General features: G+C 36.3%; 1 non-coding gene across 1 annotated transcript; it reads left to right on the top strand.

Annotated features, from left to right (window-relative positions):
- The first annotated feature begins 1,106 nt into the window (after positions 1 to 1,106).
- Positions 1,107 to 1,180, top strand: TRNAV-AAC (transfer RNA valine (anticodon AAC)). The gene has a single exon. It is a non-coding gene; the product is annotated as a tRNA-Val (tRNA).
- The last annotated feature ends 14,779 nt before the right edge of the window (positions 1,181 to 15,959 follow it).

Below are 15,959 nucleotides of genomic sequence, written 5' to 3' on the forward strand. Positions count from 1 at the left end.
TCCATAAATTTGTATAAGTCAATGTACATCAAATAGTTTCAAAATTAGTACTTAATACACAAAGGATCTATCAGAAACAGCCTCTCTACCCTCACAAGATAGGAGTAAGGTCTGTGTATACTCTACCTTCCATATACCCTATTTGTAGGATTACACTGGATTTTATTTTTTTTGTTATTGTTGAAATACACAACTAAAACTTTATGCAAAAACTGAAAGAGATTAAACTGTAGGCAAATACTGAGTATAGCGCATATATTATATGCAATATACCTTAACGGGATAACTGGCCGTTAAGGTATAGCGCATGTTTTACATGCGTTATACATAATATTGTTTCCAACAGTTTTTTTTCATCTATTTTCGTGTCTTGAGTCCTAAAATGCAACATTTTGATTCCGGACTCACGAAAGGGATGAAGAGAAAAAGGGCAAAAATCTAATAACATGTTCTGGATAGATAAGAATTGTAGCTTAGGAGAAGTGTCATGTCACGTCTATATAAATCAGAATGTTTCAGATATATACCCAATTTCTTGTTTCCAATTGTAGACCCCCATGTCCATTTGACTTCTAATTACAATCCAAAAAATAAAATAAAATAAAATTGTGGCTTGTCAAATAGACAAACATAAATGTAGTAGTTGTGGCAGCTAAAAAGTTGCATTCAAATGTTCTTGACTGCTTCCTGCAATTTATAGTCCTAATATAGAGAAGACCCCCTTTTACCTTTTAAATTCTTTCTTCATTCCTTTTTTTTTTTTTTTTTGCTATAGCTTGTTTCAGTTATATGACACTAATTTCTAAATTAATCTACTCTAAAAAGAATGATACACTTTTATATTTGGAAATAATTGATTTTACCCTTTACAAAAAGCTTTTATTGCCACATTAATGTAAAATGTTATAATGTTTAAGGGTACAAGTTTCAAAAAAATTGTAGCTAAACATACCCTATGGTATATTTAAAATTACAATTTCAAATGGTTTTATTTCTTTCTTAAATTGGAACAGAATAAGCACTAATTATTAAGCAACACATAAATGTAATATTTTAATGTTATAGGCGCGCGAATAAATATAAATAAGGACTATTTGTAGCAAACAGGTTTCGTGGTGTAGTTGGTTATCACGTCAGTCTAACACACTGAAGGTCTCCGGTTCGAGTCCGGGCGAAGCCATATTGTTTTTTATTTCTGCTTTCTATTTTTTGGCAGAAATTGGAGAAGTTGATATTGAATTCCCATGATTACGATTGATGGAGGTAGACAAGACCAACAAGAAAATTGTGGCAATAATAAAATGCTAATTATACCCCCCCAACAGAGTAAACTTTGAACGTCAAGGGCAGATGTAGAAGGTCACTTAACCAAATAATTTTTGACTCATATTTTGTATATATGTTAAGAATTCGACTAAACAAGTATAAATAATAGATTACAAACTCATTAAATTAAATAAATTCTAGCAGAATTTCGAGCTTGAACCCATAATATCTTGTTTCTGGTCTTATTTTATTGTAATAGCCATGGGTGGAAATTACAGTAATACATTTCAAAATGTATTACTACAACTTCAAAGTTTCAAAATGCATTTCAACAAAATGCAAATATTAGAATTTTAGGAGGAAATAATGATCGATGAGGATAAAAAAAGGCAATAATTCGCAGAAAAGGGCAAATTTCTATATGCACTACCCAATGAATCTAACACAACAGTTAACTCCTTTCATAATATATATATCCTAACTTGTATTAGGTGAGTGTAATCTCGGTCAATGAGTGCTAAACTCATAACAACAACAACAACAACAACAACAACAACAACAACGACAACAAACCAATGCAAAGTGGGGTCTGAGGAGGATAGAGTGTACGCAAATCTTCCCTACCTTAAAAGAATAGAAAAGTTATTTTCGATAGATCCTCGGCTCAAGGAAAGATGAAAAAGAAGCAATACCAGCAAGCAGTAACAACACTACAATAGCAAAAGAAACAACTCTGATTATGGAAAAGTTGTTGGAATATAAGATGGCACTCTACATAATATCACAATGCACAAAAAGAAGATGAGATAGAGAGACATAAACTGCTGTATCGGAGTAACTTAAAAGATAACATAAAGGTGGGTATGTAATTGTTGGGAATAAACCCCGAAAAAATAATATTCACGGTATTAGTGATAAACGCGGACCACTAAGTTATGGTTAAATCAGCAAAAATATAAATGCAGCAAAAATGACACCAAGATTTAACGTGGAAACCCTTCTGAATAAGGAAAAAACCACGGCCAAGAAGTGCGACTGATATCACTATAGCAAGGAATTTTACACTATGTAGTAACGAGTACAAATACTCCTAAGACCACTACACCCTCAAAAGAAAAAATACTCTTTTGTTTTTTCCACCTCACGATAATATCGCTCGCACTCTATTTTTCTTCACATACTATTTTCTTATAGTCTATGGAATACCTTGCTCTCTCTCTCACTCAGATGTATTGTCTGAGGTTTTTGGTGTGAAAGAAATGAGAGCCGAAGCTCTCCTTTTATAGGCAGAACTTCACTGCCTCACGCCTACTACATTTTACATTTTACATTTTTCTCTCATACAGATTCGCTATGCCTACCAATCTTGACATTTTTTCTTCTGCAACCTACCATATTTGATAGTGCAAAAGAAAAGATGGTGGTTGCCAATCAAAGGAAGAAAATTATCTTCCTTGATTTATGAATGGACCCCACAAATCTTTCCCTCCAGTCTCATTCACCTGAAGGAGGTAACACCGAAGATTCTAGTTTGAGCGCATGCCAACAAGTTCTTTTCAAAGCTCGAACTTGTCTCTTGGTACCACCTTGGTTAACATCTCAGCAGGATTTTCACTTGTGTGAATCTTTTTGACCTAAAGTGATTCGTTCTCCACTTGCTCACGAATCCAATGATATCTGATGTCGATGTGTTTTGTTCTCGTATGGTACATGGAGTTTTTGCTCAGGTCTATTGCACTATGATTGTCGCAATAGACAACATAATCCATCTGTCGCAATCCAAGTTCTTGAAGAAATCTCTTGAGCCATATCATCTCCTTGCCAACTTCAGTAGCCGCAATATACTCCGCTTCAGTTGTAGATAGTGCGACACACTTATGCAACTTCGACTGCCATGATATAGCTCCCCCTAAAAAAGTAAACAAACATCCAGTAGTGATTTTCTGTTATCAAGGTCACCTGCCATATCAGAATCTGTATAGCCCTTCAGAATTGGATTTGATCCTCCAAAACATAACTATTCATGTGAGCTTCCTCTTAGATACCTGAGTATCCACTTTACAGCTTCCCAATGCTCTTTTCCTGGGTTTTCGAGAAATCTGCTAACAACACCGACTGCATGAGCAATATCTGGTCGAGTACATACCATTGCATACATCAAACTTTCGACAGTAGAGGAATAAGGAATCTTGGGCATTCTCTCTTTTTCCTCTGTTGTTGTAGGACACATCTTCTTGCTCAACTTCAGATGACCGGGAAGGGGTGTGCGAACAAACTTAGCACTTTTCATATTGAAGCGCTCCAGTATATGTTCTATGTACTTCTCCTGTGACAAGTAAAGCTTTCTTTCTTTTCTCGAACGAGTAATTCTCATGCCCAAAATCTGCTTAGCATGACCTAAGTCTTTCATTGCAAAAGACTTATTCAACTGTTTCTTCAACTCATCAATCTTGGAAGCATTCTTGCCCACAATCAACATATCATCCACATATAGCAAGAGGATGATAAAGGCATCATCAGAAAATCTTTGTACAAACACACAGTGATCTGAAGAAGTCTTCTTATAGCCTTGCTCCCCCATAACATACTCAAACTTCTTGTGCCACTGTTTGGGAGCTTGCTTCAATCCATATAGACTCTTCTTAAGTTTGCATACAAGATTTTCTTTACCTTTTGCCTTGAAGCCCTCAGGTTGTTCCATATAAATCTCCTCTTCTAAGTTATCGTGAAGAAAAGCAGTCTTCACATCCATCTGCTCAATCTCCAAATCAAGACTGGCAGTCAAACCAAGAACTGTCCGAATGGAGAAAATTTTCACGGCAGAGAAAATATTTCCTCAAAGTCAACACCTTTTCTTTGACCAAATCCCTTGACAACCAATCTAGCTTTGTATCTGGGCTTCAAACTATGTTCTTCAGCTTTAACTTTGAACACCCACTTATTCTTCAAAGCTCTCATGCCCTTAGGAAATTTCACCAACTCATAAGTATGGTTCTCATGCAAAGATTTGATCTCTTCTTGCATGGATTCAATCTATTGATCCTTGTGCTCATCTTCTATGGCCTTTGTATAACATTCAGGTTCTCCCCCATCAGTGAGTAATACATACTCATTGGGCGAATAATGGGAGGAAGGGGTACGAGGTCTAGAGGATGTCCTGACTGGAATATCTAACTCGTCCACAGCTTCGTGAGTAGGAGCATTTACCTCATCAGCATTAGCATTGTTATCACCATCACCATCAATATGTTGTTTGGAACATCACTTTGCAAAGCAACCGCAGGGGATAGATTAATAACATGTGCGGCGGTCAACAAAGCCTCACCCCGAGTGGAATTCGACAACTTTGCTTCAGAAAGCAAACATCTGACTCTTTCCATCAAGGTCGTATTCATCCTTTCTATTAAACCATTAAGTTGAGGAGTCTTCTGGTGTCTGATAACCTATTGCTTATAATATTCGTCAAACGGTCCACAATATTCCCCACCGTTATCAGTATGAATACACTTCAGTTTCTTTCCAATTTATCTTTCAACTGAAGCCTGAAACTGCTTAAAGACACCCAACACTTGGTCTTTAGTCTTCAAGATGTAGACCCAAAGTTTCCTTGAGCAATCATCAATAAAGGTAGCAAAATAAAGTGCATCACCCAAAGTCTTTGTCTTCATTGGACCACATAAATTTGAATGCACCAACTCAAGCAACTCTGTCTTTCTTGAAGGAGGATGAGACTGGAACGAAACTCTTTTTTGTTTTCCAGCCAAGCAGTGATCACATTTTTCTAATTTTGCACTTTCAAAATTTGACAACAATTTCTTCTTGGCCAGAACATTTAGTCATTTCTCGCTAATGTGGCTAAGCCACTTATGCCATAACTTTGAAGAGCTATTGTTCTCAGCGACATTCACCATATCAACACAGGTAGAGGTCGTAGTCCAGTATAGACCACGACGTTTTTCCCCACAAGCCACAATCATGGAACCCTTAGTGAGTTTCCACTTTCCAGTACCATTGGTACTAACATATCCCTCATCATCCAAAACACCAACAGAGATCAAGTGCAAACGAACATCAGGTGCATGTTTTACATTTGTTTAAAACTAGTTTAGTTCCAATACTAGTTTCCAAACAAATCGTTCCAACATCAGTCACCCTAGATACAGTCTCATTACCCATACTCAAAGTTCCAAAGTCACCCTGAGTATAGGATGAGAAAAATTCCTTCCTTGATGTCACATGAGATGCGGCACCACTATCCACACCCCAGTTTGACTCATCACAAGCAATATTTATCATATCCGCATCAAGGACAGTAACAAGATCTTCTGTAGTGACGGTGGCCACACGATTGCCATCTTCTTTCTGTTCTTCCTTGTCTCTATTCTCCTCTTTCAAAATCCGGCAGAACTTCTTTGTGTGTCCTTTCTTCCCGCAATGATAGCACTCAATATCTTTAAGTCTGCTTCTGGATTTGCTTCTATTATGTTCTCTATTTTGAGAACCCCGATTCTTGCTTCTCCCCCTAGAGTCACGTCACCAAGACATCTGATGAGGAGGAACCCTGAGATTTTCTTCTCATCTCTTCATTTAAAAGGCTGCTCTTGGCAAAATCTATAGAGATCACACCATCTGGAGCAGAATTTGATAATGAAGTTCTAAGAAATTCCCAAGAATCTAGTAGGGAACTAAGTAGAAACAGACCTTGAATTTCTTTATCAAATTTAATGCCCATAGCAGATAACTGGTTCATAATCTCCTGAAAATTATTCAGATGATCTGTCATCACGGAACCATCATGGTATTTTAAACCCAACATTTGCTTTATTAGAAACATCTTGTTGTTTCCAGTTTTCCGAGCATACAGACTTTCAAGGTGCTCACATAGGGTCTGAGCATGTGTCTCCCCAGAAATATGGTTCAAAACATTATCATCAACCCACTGTCTAATAAAGTCGCAAACCTGCCTTTGTAACAAATTCCACTCTTCATCTGATTTATTGTCAGGCTTTATAGTGGCAAAGACAGGTTGATGAAAATTCTTGACATAGAGCAAATCTTCCATTTTGTCCTTCCAAATGGCATAATTTGTGTAATTCATGTAAGCACGTGATTTTTGCCCTATATGAGAATTACTCCCAAAAAATTCAAAAATAAAATAATTTTCCTTGGTGTGCAATTTTGTGATATTTTGTGATATTTTTGAATAATTATTCGTATTTGTCTGTGCATGTTTATTTGTTAAATTAATAAAAATACAAACAATGTCGCATTTTGCATGTAGGATTTAATCCTACAATTGTTAGTAATTAAGTTTGTTTTACAAAAAAAATAAAAATTACAAAAATAGGCATCGTTTGCATTTTTAGCATTTAATGTCTGAATATACAATTTTATGCTTAATTATTACTTAATTGTGCGTTAATTGTTATTGGGAGTTAATTTGCGCTTTTATAACTTAATTTAGTTCTTAATAATAATTTAAGTATTTTTATAATTTTAGTTTTAGAAAAATAAAAGAAGAAAAGAGAACAAAAATACAAAGAGAAATCCGAATTGGGCCTCTTCTTCAAATTCAAGCTACAAGCCCAAAAAATACCCAATCTTCCCAAACGACCCAGTCCATTTCGAACTGGGTCGACCCAGTCTATAACCCAAAGAGACCCAAACCCCCTTTTCTTTCATTTTTCATAAAACAAAGCAAAACAAAAAAAAACCAAGAAAACCCTAAAAACAAAAACTATCCGCCCCCCCCCCCACCTTTTCTTCTTTCTTCTCCAAACTCTAAAACACACATCCATGGCTGCCATGGCTAAGCTCCAGCAGCTTCGTCTCCTTCGACACAAGCGCACACACCACCTTACGACCAGCAGTCCACCACCATCGTCCTCCTCCTTCTCCAACGACCACCCACTTCACCTTCTTGTTAAAGATGCTAACTTTGTGTTCAGATCTTTTAAGAACCCATCGTCTTCTTCATCCTCGTCGTCGTGCACAACGAAGCGTTATAGCTGCTGCTTCATCTTCGTCTTCGTCGCCAACACTACTCCTTCAGTCCGAAGAACCACCAGCCATAAACAACCTCCATGCTCCACCATCCTCGCACCATGAACAACCCAACATCAAGCTCGCTTCAGCTGCGTCTACTATTGCTGCATCGCCACTGCTTTGTCAACCAGCTTCACGTCGTCATGGACGCTGTTGTTTCTTCTTCATCGAAGCCCAACTCCATCGCGCTACTGCTGCTCCGTTCCAGCTGTTTCTTCCACGTTCGACGCATCCAAAACCAACTCCTCCGAGCTGCTGCTTCTTCGCCATGGCTAGCTGCGTCGACCAGCTACGTCTGCTTCAAAAGACTGCTTAAAACAGTCCATCGTCGAAGCTCCACCATGAAAGCCCAGCCTGTTGTTGCTGCTTTCTTCTCCAACTGCTCCCCGCGGCTTCTACTGTTGCTTCATCTTCTTCGTTTCGTCAAAGTTCGAAGGTCTTTCGTTGAGTCGAGGCCCGGACAGATTTGTTTACAATCGAGTTCGTCGTTGATTCATCTACGGTTAGTTGGTTTTGAGTTTTATTTTTGTCCATAATTCGTTTTTATATTACTCGAAGTAAAAATCGATAAATGTTCGATCCTTGTTTTGTTCATGTCTATCGTTTGAATTAATTTTTAGTTTGTTCATGTGTTTTGTTAATTTAATTTTCAGATTCAAATGGGAAATTAATTAGTTGTTTTTCATGTTTATTTCATGTTAATTTTATTCATTTTTGTAAAAAAGGAATTGTTAGTTTAATGTTTGTTAAATTCAAATTGAAGTTTAAATTAATTATTTCTTCAATTTGTTTCATATGTTTTATGTATTTTCAGAAATTGTTAACATTGTTTAAATCATGTGAATCCGTCATGTTTTGTTGTTTAAAAATAGATTTAATTCATGTTCATCTTTGATTGAAGTTCGCTTTTAATTTAGTAATTTAATGTGAAGTTATGTTTTGGTTTTAATTTTTGGATCATGTATCTTTGTTATAATTTTGTTGGATTTGATCTTATTGATTAATTGAAGATTAGTGATTTGAATATGTTTATTTGTTTTGTTTAAGTTTAATTCGAAGTTTGAACAAAGTTTGTTTGTTATTGTTATTGAATATTTTTATTCATGTTCATACTTTGTTTGGTTGATCTTGAATCCGAAATTTGTATAGTTTGATTTCTTGTTTATCATTTATGATTATTTCTTGAATTTGTCTCATAATCTTGTTTAAGTTTAATATAGGAATTGTTGGTTGTAATGTTGTTAGAGTTGATTTTAAGTTCAATATTATTGAATTTAGAAATCTGAATATACTTGTTTGTTGTTGTTGTTGTTGAATCCGAGAATAGGTTTGTTTGTTGCTAAAAATATTGTTCAATCAAAATTTTAGTTGTTCTTTGTTGTTCAATTTGTGTTCATATGATATTGTTGTTATGTTGTTCATCCGTGTTCATATGATTTGTTGTTTGAATTTGTGTAGAAATTGGTCATATTGGCTATATTTTGGTTGAGTGTGATTAATTGATTTGTTATAGCTGATGGGGGTAGTTTGGTAATTTGCAGTACGTTCAGGGGTAGTTTGGTAATTTTAGTAAGGGCAGAGGGGCATTTTTGGAATTTAATTTCTGAATAATTATTTATTTTGAATGTTCTTTCCATTAAAATTAAGATAATATTAAAGTAATTAAGCATGGGGGACAAAATGTAATGGGGTGGGTTTTGATATAATTGTTTAATTTAATGGGGGACAAGACAAAATATAGTGGAGGGGAATATGGCAATTGTTTATGGTAGGCATGGGGGACAAAATGTAATGGGTTGGTTTGATATGTTAGTTTAATGTAGTGGGGGATGAGTGGAAAGATAATGGGTTTGGTAGGAGAAAATTGGTTGATTTTAATTGATTAAAAGATTAAAGGGTTGGGGATATAAATAAGAGGTTTTGAATCAGAGAGAGAGAGGGGAAGAAGAAGAAAAAGAACGGATAGAGAAGAATAGAGAGAATAAGAGAGAGAGAAAAAAAAAGAGCTGAATATTTAAGAGAGAAGAAAAATTCCGAAAAATATGTAAACTTTCAAATAAAAAAAAAACTAAAAAAAAATCTTCTGCTTTCTTTCATTGTTTGAAATCAGCATTAATTGTTGTTGTTTCATCAAAGCTTGAAGCTTTTGTTTTGGGATTACTATTCCACCGGTTTGCAAACTCTTTTCCTGGGTTGTTACTATTGTTGGGCTATTGTTGCTGTGCTGTACTGTTATTACTACTGCTGATTCTCATCTTCATTTTTTTTGCTTCCAATATCAGGTACACAACTGACACGCTGGTTATTGTAATCCGAATATGAAGCATGAATACGAAAAAATGAAGAGTTGAAATTCTGAATTATATTTAATTATATTCTGAATTTTATTTGTATGTACAAATTATTTAGCTTGCAAAAATCAAAATCATGTAGCTATTTAATACATATAGTGGAACATCCGACGATAGCTTAACAGATGAACTATGCCTAAAAATAAATAAATGGTGTAGTAACTCCGTCGAGTCAAAAATCAAACGAATAGGCTATCTAGTAGGAACTTGGCAGAAATATTGTTTAGTTAAATAATATTGGTTAATTTCAGCATGTAATTGGTCTAGGATTAAAATTAGATTGCTATGTTTTTTTTTAATTTGACAAACTGAGAACATGCCTAGTATAATGTAACTAGGTAATAACATGTAAATAAATTAAGATATTTTCTCTTTTATTTTGTAGAGACAAATTTCAATAGAAAAATGTAGGCATTTTAGGACTGTCCTTTTTTTAAAAAAAATAAAACGAGATGAGCTTTGCCCAATAAAATGCACCAATTGCGGGGCCCTCAATAGTGTTTAATTGAGTATTTAGAATTCGGGATGGACTGTTTAGTGAATTCCACGGTCTTACCCATAAATAATAATACGCTAATCGCTTTAGGCACGATTTTAATAAATAATACATTCTTAAACACGGGTGCGCATTCATGCGACCCAAATCCAAATCCCAAAACATTGAATAAAATGTGTTCCGGATTGCGGGTGCATTTCATGTGACGTAATCCAAAGACATGTTTTAAACAATGTTCACATTCTTGTAAAAATAATAATAACAATTATGAAAGCTGTAAAAAGATAAAATTTGCACATAAGTATTTGTATAAAATCAGATAAACAAGCCGAATATGACAGTTGAGCGACCGTGCTAGAACCACGGAACTCGGCAATGCCTAACACCTTCTCCCGGGTTAACAGAATTCCTTATCCGGATTTCTGGTTCGCGGACTGTAATACAGAGTTATTCTTTTTCTCGATTCGGGATTAAAATAGGTGACTTGGGACACCCTGAATCTCCCAAGTGGCGACTCTGAAATAATTAAATAAATTCCGTTTCGATTGTCCTTTAATTGAAAAAACTCCTGCACCCTCGCGGGGGCGGAAAAAGGAGGTGTGACAGCTCTGGCGACTCTGCTGGGGATTTAAACCCAGAACCACTGGTTCAGGGTTAGAAATTCGAGCTTAGATAAATTGTTATATTTGGCTTTATCTGATTTTTACATGTTTGAGCCTAATGTGCTAAATGTTGCTTTTACCGCTTTGATATTATTTGATTGTATATATAAACTGTGCCGAACCCTTCTCTCTTCACCTCCGGGATGTGCTTACTGGTTGAGACTCCCTATTCTGTTAGTGTCATACCTTGAAATAAGAAAGAGGCTCGGATAAGTTACTAAGCCGGATGGCCTTTTGGTTCCCGGAAAGTTGCTCCCTCCTCGACTCGAGTTGTCCGCTCGGGTACACTGTCTAGAACACCGACCCAGGTTTTGAACATAGAATAACGTGACTTCATGCCGGATCCCTAGTAGGAACGCTTATTTGCATCACGTTGCATTTGACTTAGGGGACTCAACACAGGGGTTGGGTCCGTCTAGGACTAGCAACCTGATATGAAAAGACCATCCTGATGCATCCTACTTGCTATGTACATATATTTTTTTCGAACCTGCATGTTGACCGGTTTCTGAATCTCGGGAATGTTGAAAAAAAAGAGAAAAGAGAAAACAAAAAGAGAAATAACAGTTAAGACGTTAATTGATTATTTTAGAAAATGAAAAAAAAAAATAGGAAAAAAAAAGTTTTTTATTTTTGGAAAGTCGTTTGTTGAAAAAGAAAATGAAAAAGAGTCTTTATTTTAGTTTGGAAAAATAGGTTGTTTTATTTTTGTTGAATATGAAAAAAAAAAAAGTCGTTATTTTGTCTTGTTTTCAAAAAATAGAAAAGGAAAATGGTTTGTCAATGAAAAATGAAAATCAAAAAGAGACTTGTTTTAAAATGGTTCGGTTAATTTGCCCGAACTACGCGGGTTTGATTCTCACCGGATGTGAGATACGTAGGCAACCCTCATCGGGTCCAACCCCCATTTTTGCTAAAATAGCCAAAAACCAATAAATAAATAAAAAACGTGTCAAAATTTTAATTTTGTCATAAAGAAGTCGGGTGACGCTGTTTTGTCAAGACATAGCCGAATGTTCCCGAAAGGGACGCCGGAAGGCTGATTTCGCATAAATAGCCACCTTTTGGGTAATGTTTAGGATTTTGGCCCAGTTGACCCACACAGCCTTAAAAAATCTTCATCCCCGAGACGCTGAAGGGTCGTGTTTGCAACACCAGGTTTTATTATAATTTGAAAAAAAAAAGAGTCAGCGGTCAGGTGAATACCGTTTGGATTTTTTTGTCAAAAATAAGCCAAACTAGCTTCGACCGCGCCTTAAACCGTTCTTGCCGAAATAGCCTCAGAGTATCTTTCAGTTGTCGAAAGGCTATTTTCGTAAAAGAATGGGCAAGTTTGTAAAGTGTCATAAAATAATCCTCCCCGGCCTCAAAATTTATATGAAATTTGGAGGGGGCCACGTTTGCAAAAATAACCGTTCGGTTGCATTTGTCAAACGGAGAAAGGAAGCTGGCCATTTGTTTTTGGATTTTTGTAAATCTTTTGATTAAAATATGTGGGTTGTTTAATTTTCGAGTTTGTAGGTCATCTTCAAACCATTGAAACACAGTTTGTTTTAATATGAAAATTGATAAAAAAATGTTTATTGTTTATCTTTTATTGGTCCGAACTACGCAAGGTCTGATTCATGAGGGGTCATGATACGTAGGCAATCTCCATAAGATTCGACCACAACAAAAAAAAATGAAAAAAAAATGAAAAAAAAATGAAAAAATGATGAAAAAAAATATGAAAAAAAAAATGAAAATAAAAACGAAAAAAAATATATATTGTTAATAGTGAGGACCGACTGAGTCCATTCTAACCTGTTCTATTTTGAATCACAAAGAAAGATAAGGTGGTTGGTTTGTGGTAAGCCGGACAATGACACCCAGAACATCGCGCAGAATCCTTTACCCGCACATCATGATGCACACTTTGCTGGAATCAGTCCTGATAGCAGAAGCACTCAAATCCTATTGGGGACTTGTTGACTAAGGTTGAGGATATTGAAATTGATAATGGTCTAGGCAATACTGATGCGAAGCTCAGTGGCTAAGATGCAAGTTTTGCTAAAGTAGGACGACGCTCCGTTCCTTGGTTAGCAAGAGAGAAGCTTGTGGTGTCTTATTTTGTTGTCATTTCTGTTGTTCGGATTATTAGGGTTATAATTCGGATATTGCTTTGTGTCAATATCTTTCCGCTTATCTTTCCATTTTGTCATAGCGGTTTGTTTAAATTTTGTCCAGGTTGTTTTGGATTTTATTCTGGTTTATTTTTGATTGTTTTGTTATTCAAACCATTTCACCGGTAGTCTAATGCAAAATCCGGTCTTTTATTGTTTCCAGTCAGCTTTTTGTTTAGTCCTTTCGTCATTTTTGTTCAAACACCGATTCTAGTGATATGACATGCGCACACAATTTTGGCCCAATCTTAAAAGCTGATCATTAAACCATTGGGAGGTGATCGAAACGTTTAAAGGAAATAAGAACGGTTTGAGATTATTTGGAGCCCAAGTCATGTGGAACTGGGGCAAGTAAAACATAAAGAAAACCGTTAAAAGCAAGATTCGCCAAATTGACATAAGGGTCTTCATGATAATGAGAAGTGAGAGTGTCGCCAACGGTGCTTCAGAAATGACAAATGAAAAGCAAATGTTGAATATAATTGTCAAGTCCAGCACCATCAGAAGAGACTATAAATCTATGTTCAATTGTGTTGTTTTCACTTGGCATGTTTTGAAGACTGGAATGACGAAGGCGTTTTGTTCTGCTACCTAAACACTTTATCCTTCGTTACCCCTTTTGAGCCTTATTTATTTTCTTTCATACCCCTCATTCGGAATCAGTAGCAAAGAGTAGAAACACAAACATGAAAAGATAAGAAAAGAAAAAAATACAAAAAGAAAAGAAAAAAATCAACAAAACGACAAAAGAAAAATGAAAAAAAAAAGGAAAGAAAAATGATAACAAAAAAAAACAAAAGAAAGTCAGAAGAAAACAGAGGATTTGGGAACTACGTTTGACCTGATTCCTCAAAGAGGATACGTAGGCGCTTCACGGCTCGGTCATAGTTTTGAAAAATGGAAAAAATAATCAATTAAGATATCCCCAAACAAGAAACTGGGGCAAAGGTTGCGTTTGTTGTAAATAAATCTAGTTCCGAAGGTTGTAATTAATAACCCAAAATCGATGCATTTTTGAGCCTTTAATACCCTTTCTTTCTAGCCTATCCAAAACCCACATTACGGTCCAAAGAAAAACCTTCTGATCAGTCTTCAAAAAATGCCAAGTCAGACAAATGAGAGTCTTACCGGTGAACATAACACTCTGTTCCACAGCAGAAAGGACTCTAAGCCCCAGCAGAAAGAGTCATGCCGGCAACACGCCAAATCCCCAGATGGAAAGTGATACAAATGAGAGAGTCTTATCGGTGAAAATCTTTACGGACACCGTAAGACAATAAGACAATGAAAGCTGAGAGAAAAACCAAAATGAGAGAGACTTGATAGTGAAAACCCTTCGGGCACTACAAGTCGAATAAGATTGAGAATCGGATGGGGAATTGCCAATTGAAGGTCTTGAAAGACGATTGACGGCGGAGGATAGGCCACATGTGCATGTCATGACCATTAGAGTCGGTATCTGCGTTTGATATATTTTTTTTTATAGTTCCTTTTGTTAAAGAGTCATCTTTTTCCTTTGTCTTTTTATTCTGTTCCTTTTTATCTTTTTCCTTTCATAGAAAAATTCCCCAATAGAGTTTGTTTGGTCAGAACAAGTGAGAATTGACTTCAAAATATGCCATCAGCTTTCCAATTATACAAAATGAGATCTGACTAGTACATCCAAATGGTATAGTCAGCAAGGAACAAGCGCGAGGCCAGTGTCAAGAAAGATATCCCCAGCAAAAGGGAATTGACAAAAGGATTGACGAGTGTCAAGAGGGATATCCTTGCCAAAACCAAGGTTATAAACCTCAAGGCCAAGGCCCATGAACAAAGCAAGGAAAGCAGTGAGCATGATTTGGGGAAATTCATACGAGACTAAAAGGTCGGGGAAATGCCAGTTTCCGAGATATGCCACAAAAGAAGAGGGATATCCCCAGCAGAAAGGGATTAACCCCAGCAAATAATATCATCCCCAACAAGTTGTGGAACACAGAGCAAGGAAGGAGAAAGGGAAAACCATCCCAGCAGGAGTATCACAACCAACCACCGCATTTTAAACTAACAAATTTTGTTTGATTTGAAACAGGTAAAGGAAATGGCATTGATGACAAAAATGCATGCCACAAGGGATATTATCAAACTGGGACAGAAAATTTTCCTTCCATTTAGAAAATTTTCTGGAAGTCAGGTACCTATTCGAGGAAGAATAAAGAAAACACAAGTCTCAAGGTAAGTGGTCTTTGAACTAGTGTTGCCCCCAACATAATAAGTTTCAATGGAGGAAGTTGTTCCCCAGCAGACAGAACAAAGGGATGAAACTCGTGCTCATAAAAAGTAAAAGGCCAGTATCATTCCCAACAGCCTTCCGAAAAGTGAAGCACTAGTTCTGAAGAAATAAAGAATCCCCCAGCAGTGTTATCCTCTACAGCGTTATCCCCAGCTGATAACATTTTATCCCCCAACAGGTAAGTAAATAATTCCCCAATAGTGTTATCCCTAGCAGTTTCGAGGAGTCCAACACAAGTTTGGTGAAAATCGGTATCCTCAACGGTTCCTTTCGGGTAAAGGCAAAACGAGTCTCAAGGGAGGTAGTCTTCGAAGGAAGAAGCTATGCAAAAAACAAAAACAAAAAAAAAGAATAAAAAAGAATAAAAAAAAAGAAAAAAGAAAAAAAAAAGCAGTTTGCAGAGGAATGAAACATCCTACTTAAAAGGAAGTAATTTTGGAAGGAGTAAGATAACATATTTACTCAGCAGAGTTATCCTCAGCAGTGTTATCCCCAGCGGATCATCGAGATGTAGAAGCATCCTCGACAGAGTTTCGGGCAACCCAGAGTGGGTAAGGAAGCAAAAGGAAAAGTCATCCCCATCAAAATAATCCCCAGCAATTTCGAGGGAAGACAACACAGGTAAGTAAATAATTCAGGAAGACGGAAATGGTTCACGCATAGGAGACGCACTTCCTAAGTGAAGATTTCATTAATAAGAGACGT

Source organism: Nicotiana tabacum, chromosome 5 (assembly GCF_000715075.1).
Source record: "Nicotiana tabacum cultivar K326 chromosome 5, ASM71507v2, whole genome shotgun sequence".
Classification (NCBI taxonomy): Eukaryota; Viridiplantae; Streptophyta; class Magnoliopsida; order Solanales; family Solanaceae; genus Nicotiana; species Nicotiana tabacum.